Genomic DNA, 6448 nt, shown 5'->3' with positions numbered 1-6448 from the left:
TGTGGGGTGTTGCCCACCGCTTCAGCCTTCCTTTGAGGGGAGGGTGTTGGTTCCTTCCTAAATGCAGCGTTTGCTGAGCTCCTACTCGGGGCATTGCTGGAAACCCAGCGGCGACCACGCCAGACTGGTCCCTGCGTCACGAGGCAGGAACAGCCCAGGGTGGTGATGACGGAAGCATAGGGCAGAGTGGTTAGGGATGTGATGCGGGAAGCACAGCCTGAGTGACCACAGGCTGGGGTGGTGGAAGGGCACGGCATGATGGGAGCCCCATTCAGCGTGAGAGAGGGTCAGGGAGGTGTTCCAGAGGAGGTGATCGGCCCCTGAATGAACAGCAAGCCCAGGCCCTGCCTCCGAGGTTGCCAGTCCTGAGACGAAGAAAATACTTCACTAGGCAGGGATAGGTGTTGGCTGTGATGGGGAAGCACAGGCAGAATAATCAGCCTGAAAGGAGGGAAGTCCAGAGGAGACACCTAACCCAGAGTAGGTGGGCTCCTTTTTTTTTAATTTTTTTTGCTAAGGAAGATTGGCCCTGAGCTAACATCTGTTGCCAGTCTTCATCTGTTTTATCTGTGGGTCGCTGCCACAACATGGCTGACAAGTGGTATAGGTCCATGCCACGGATCCAAACCCAGGAACCTGGGCTGCCAAAGCAGAGCCAGCCAAACTTAACTGCTAGGCCACAGGACTGCCCCATAGGTGGGCTTCTTAGAAGAGGTGTATATGAGCTGAGTTTCGAAAGGGGGAGGGAGTGCAGCAGGTATAGGAGTAGAGAATAACCAACGGGATAATTAAAATAGATGCATTATTATTGAAAACAACTAACAGTGCTAGGAGAGACATGCATTGGGGGCTGGGATGGAAAATAACAGGAGACCATTTGAACTGGGTGTTGGAGGAGGGGCTCCAGGGGGAGGTGGCTTTGATCATGAACCCTGAAGGATAAGGGCTTATGGACAACATTCCAAGCATCATGAACAGCAGATGCAAAAGTCCGGAGGCAAGAAAGACATCAGGGTGTTCCGGGAGCACTTCAGCCGGCTATTCAGCCTCTCTCCTGACATAATAATATGTGAAGAGCCTCGACTCTTATCCAAATGGTGTTTACCATAACAATTGTTTCATGCCAGCCTTCCTCTTTTATCTTGGAGTGAGGTCCTGGGACTCAAGGTCAGGAGTCTGAATGTGAAGCCAAAGGTCTCTCCAGCACCTGACCCCAGCCCCACCCCCTCCCAGGGCTTGAGCTGGAAGACGGAGAGGACTGGGGTGAGGGGGCAGGCTGGAGAGGAGGCAGGGCCTATTCGTTCATCCATTCACGCGTCCACCCGTTCACTGAGCACCCACTGCCAGCCAGGTCCTGTCTGAAACCCTGGAGAACAGACAGCTGTGGACGCGGCAGAGTTCCTGCCCTTTTGGAACTCCCTTGATCGTCTTGGGGACAGTGGTGAAACCAGCCTGTTTGACACCTGGAGCAGATAATTTTTTATATCTCCTCTCTACCAGAAAATTATTTTCAATAATAAGCACGGAAGAATCATTATTTGTTCTTTCATTTCAAAATTAACTATTGAAAATGAATAGATTTCCATTTTAAAGATATTACTCAAATTCAGTAAAATATCACACGTATGAATGAAAATTTACACTTACCAAATAAAAATATTACACCTTGCAGTTCGTACCCTGATTCACTGTTTTCAGTTTTAAACAGAAAACTCCAAAAGAATACATAGAATGACAGAATAGTTTCTTCATCCTTCCGATCCTTGTGCTGCTGAAACTGGGGGCCAACTTGCTTTAACTAGGCTTAGCTGTCTGTTTGCAAAAGTCGTTAGATAATGCGTTACTGAAACTCACCCTACAGATAGCATCTCTGACGCATGGGTCACCCTGGTAACGGGTGGGGTGCTCAGGTTTTTCAGGAATTGAGAGTTGACTCCTTGTGCAGTTCAGGCCAGCTGAGACCACCAACTCATCAACGGGGCCTGTGGGCCTGCACGGATGACTGATAAACGACTCTTTGACGTCAGGGAGCAAAAAACGCCACCCTCAGATCATGGGAACAGGGCCATTTTGTGAACACGTGTCCTGCGAAGAGCCATGTAGCTGGACTACGCTTGTGTGGATCATCAGCTACCTCAACTCTCCTCACCTCCCGACGTCTATCCCCACATTCAGACCACCTCTCCCCCGACCCCATAAATATCCCTGAGTCCTCATTTTCAAGGAGGTGGATCTGAGACTGATTCTCCTGCCTCCTTGCTTGGCTGCCTTGTGATTAAATCCTTTCTCTTTGCAAACTCATCGTCTTGGTGATTGGCATAATTGTGCAGCGGGCAAAACGAACCTGGTTCGGTAACACTATCATTTTAACTTCCTTTTTTGTGTGTGTGTGAGAAAGATTAGCCCTGAGCTAACATCTGCCACCAATCCTCCTCTTTTTTTGCTGAGGAAGACTGGCCCTGAGCTAACATCTGTACCCATCTTCCTCTACTTTATATGTGGGATGCCTGCCACAGCATGGCTTGCCAAGTGGTGCCATGTCCGCACCTGGGATCCGAACAGGTGAACCCCAGGCCGCCAAAGCAGAATGTGTGAACTTCACTGCTGTGCCACCAGGCGGGCCCCTCATTTTAATTTCTAATCTATTACTTAAACACAAGACCATGTAGAATCACAGAGATTGAAGATTGAAACTGTGCGTGATACAAGCCCAAATGATTCCAAATTGTTATGAACTTATTTTCAAAATGAACACATATAGCTGAGTCTTCATATGTCAGAGGTCAACAGTATACCTAGGAGTTCTCTCCAGTAACTTCTCTATAGAATACTCTGGCAAACAGAGGTTGAGCAGCCCCCATGTTCATAGACGGTATAATCCCCCCCTCTCAAGTGTGGGCAGGTCCTGGGACGTGCTTCTCACTAAGAGAATACGGCAAAGGAGGTTTGTGATGACTTTACATGGTGTAAGACTCCGTCTCAGAGGACGGGCAAGAGAGACTCTCCATTGCTGGCTTTGAAGGAAATAAGCTGCCACACTGTGAGAGGACCTACGGAGAAGGCCACATTGAAGGAACTGTCAGTGGCCTCCAGGAGCAGCGAGCAGCCCCCACTGATAGCCAGCAAGAAAATGAAGACCGGGGCCGGCCCAGTGGCGCAGCGGTTAAGTGCGCACGTGCTGCTTCAGCGGCCCGGGGTTCACCGGTTCAGATCCGGGTGTGGACATGCCACAGCTTGGCAAGCCATGCTGTGGGAGACGTCTAACATAGAAAGTGGATGAAGATGGGCACGGATGTTAGCTCAGGGCCAGTCTTCCTCAGCAAAAAGAGGAGGATTGGCAGTGGTTAGCTCAGGGCTAATCTTCCTCTAAGAAAAAAAAAAAAAAGAAAATGAAGACCTCCTCCCTACAACCTCAAGCAGGTGGAAGCAGATTTTGCCCCGTTTGAACCCCTGATGAGACAGCAGCCCCGGCTGACATCTGGATGGCAGCCTGGTGAGACCCTGGAGCCGAGGGCCCAGCTAAGCCATGACTGGCCTGGATCCAGCAACACTGTGAGATAATAAGTGTGTGCTGTTTTAAGGCACTAAGTTTGTGGTAACTTATTATACGGCACTAGAAAACTAATAGAGATCCAATGTTTATGAAAGGGTAGAGTAATAAAAATATCTAATTAGAAGCTTACATGTATATTATTAAAACTGAACAGTAATTGCATGAATTGTTTAGTAAGTGACAATTATAAGACTAACAAGAGGTTTTCTCCTGGGGGTGGGAGGATCATGTTATCAGTGATACCATGTAGAATTGTCAGTTCGTGCTATAGGAAAAACTTGACCAACTTTTGGTCAGTTTTATTATTATGTTTAAATTCTTATCCAGACAGCGCACCCCTTTTTGCCTGTCCCCAAGGTGGACCACTCCCATTGCCCTCCCTTTGGTACACCACTAGTTGGAAAATGGACAATAAAGAAAATGAGTAAATTACACACAATGTTAAAAGATAGTGAGGGGGTTGCATAGTGGTTAAGTTTGGCGTGCTCTGCTTTGGCGGCCCTGGTTCACGGGTTCGGATCCTCAGCACAGACGTATACCACTTTTCAGCCATGCTGAGGGGGCAACGCACATATAAAGTGGAGGAAGACTGGCATGGATGTTAGCTCAGGGCTAATCTTCCTCAAGCAAAGAAAAAAGAGGAAGATTAGCAACAGGTGTTAGCCCAGGGCAACTCTTCCACAGCAAAAAAAAAAAAAAAAAAAAAAGATAATGAGTGTTACGGATGAAACAGAGAGCCAGGTAAAGGGCAGAGGAATTGCAATATGAAGCAGGGCGGTCAGGGCAGACCTCCCTGCACAGGTGCCTTTGGGGGAGATGAAGGAGCGAGCCCTGTCGATATCATCCTAGGACGACCTTTCCTGACAGAGGGAACTGCCAGTATGAAGAGGCTGAGATGAGGACGTGCCTGGCAGAGCGGTGATTGTAAATTTAGGAGCTTGGCCTTCAGCCTCAGGGCGATGAGGAGCTCTGGACAGTTGTTTTCTTTTTTGTTTTTAAAATAACAGCTTTAATGAGGTATATCTCGCCTACCACACAATTCACCCTTTAAACTGTACAGTTCAATGGTTTTTAATGTGGTCATAGGGTTGTGCAACTACACCACAATCAATTACAGAACATTTCATCATCCTCCAAAGAAACCCCAGCCTCTTCGGCAGTCACTTCCCATTCTCCCCCATTCTCTCAGTTCCAGGCAGCCACTAACCTGTTTTCCGTCTGTGGACTTGCCTGTTCTGAACATTTCATACAAATAGAGTCAGACCACACGTGGCCTTTTGTGTCTGACTTCTCCCGCTTAGCATGTTTTCAAGCTTCATCCATGTTGTAGTGTGTATAAAAACCTACTTTCTTTTCCTTGCCAAATAACACTGCGTTGTATGGATACACCACATCTTATTTATCGGCTCATTGCTTGGTGGGCTGGGTTGTTATGAACAATGCTGCTGTGAACATTCACAGACACATTTCCGTGTGAACGTTTGTCTTCCATTCTCTGGTACGTCTCTAAGAGTGGACTTGCCGGGCCCTATGGTAACCCTGACCTTTTCAGGAACTGCCAGACTGTTTTCCAAAGTGGCTGCACCATTTCACATTCCCACCGCCAATGTGTGAGGGTTCCGACTTCTCCACCTCCTTGCCAACACTTGGTGTTCTCCATTTAAAAAATGTATAGCCATCCTGCTGGGTGTGAAGTGGTAGCTCCCTGTGGTTTTCCTTTGCATTTTCCTGCTGGCTAATGATGTTGAGCATCTTTTCATGTGCTCATCGGCTTTTGTAAATTTTTAAGAGAAATGTCTATTCAGATCCTTTGTCCATTTTTTAATTGGGTTATTTGTCTTACTATTTTTGAGTTGCACAACTTTATTTATTGTAGGTATGAGTACTTTAGCTGATAGATTATTTGCAATTTTTTCCTCCCATTCTGTGGGTCGTCTCTCCTCTTCACTTTGCTGATGTCTTCTGAAACACAGAAGTTTGTAATTTTGATGGTGGCCACTTTATTTTTTCTCTTGTTGCTTGTACTTTTGGTGCCATATCTAAGAAACCATTGGCTAATTATGGATAGTTTTAAGCGGGGGAGGGACACGGCCAAATTTAAGTTTTAAAGTATCATTCTTGCAGCTTATAATTAGAAGTGAGCAGACTTGTAAAGTAAAGGACCGCTCTGGTCCCCCTCAATAAAAGTGCGGCCCCACCCTCACTCCACTTCTCTTCAGCTTCCTATTTCTCCACAGAATTTATCATATTCTAATAAACTGTATAATATACTGTACTTACTTATGTTTACTGCCTGTCTCCACCACAAGAACGTCAGCTCCATGAGGACCAGGCTTGTCTGTCTTGTCCACTGCTCTATCCCCAGGGCCTTGAACAGTGCCTGGTAACATGTGTGTGTGTGTGTGTGTGTGTGTGTGTGTGTGTGTATTTGGGGAGAAGACATCTTATCGAGATTTTGCTATATAAATAGCTACAGAAAGCTGAGAGGACTGAAGGGCGCAGCGGCCGTCTCCCTCTGCACAGGTCACTAAGGAACACGTGGGGAGAGAGACTGGGGAGGGGGAACCTGGAATGACCTGGGGGAGAGAGGACCCCCTGGATGCGATCTGGTGTAAAGAGTGTGATATGAGAGAGAGAGAAAGAGAGATGGGCTAACAGCCCAGATGTCACGATGTCGAATGAACATTCGTTGAATAGAGTGAATAAGTGAACGAATGGACGCAGGGATGAGCGAATAAATGAAAGAACGAATAAATGATGCGCGGTGGGGACACGGCTTGACTTTTCCTTGCTGAGAAAGAAGGTGGCACCGGGGCTCCTGCACCATCCCTTGCAGCCGCCAGAGGGCGCAGACAAGCCGGTCCCGAGAGCCCGTCCCGGGACCCCGCCCCCGGG

General features: G+C 47.6%; 1 long non-coding RNA gene across 1 annotated transcript; it reads right to left on the bottom strand.

Moving 5' to 3' along the window:
- Positions 1-4608: 4608 nt before the first annotated feature.
- Positions 4609-6377, bottom strand: LOC138915906 (uncharacterized). Its single transcript, XR_011422352.1, has 2 exons — positions 5834-6377; positions 4609-5515 (listed from the first exon to the last, which is right to left on the bottom strand). It is a non-coding gene; the product is annotated as an uncharacterized lncRNA (long non-coding RNA).
- Between the last annotated feature and the right edge of the window lie 71 nt (positions 6378-6448).

The sequence above is a fragment of the Equus caballus genome, chromosome 10 (assembly GCF_041296265.1).
Source record: "Equus caballus isolate H_3958 breed thoroughbred chromosome 10, TB-T2T, whole genome shotgun sequence".
NCBI classification, from domain to species: Eukaryota; Metazoa; Chordata; class Mammalia; order Perissodactyla; family Equidae; genus Equus; species Equus caballus.
Note: the sequence above shows the minus strand (reverse complement) of the source record. Positions and strands in the feature narration are given on the sequence as shown.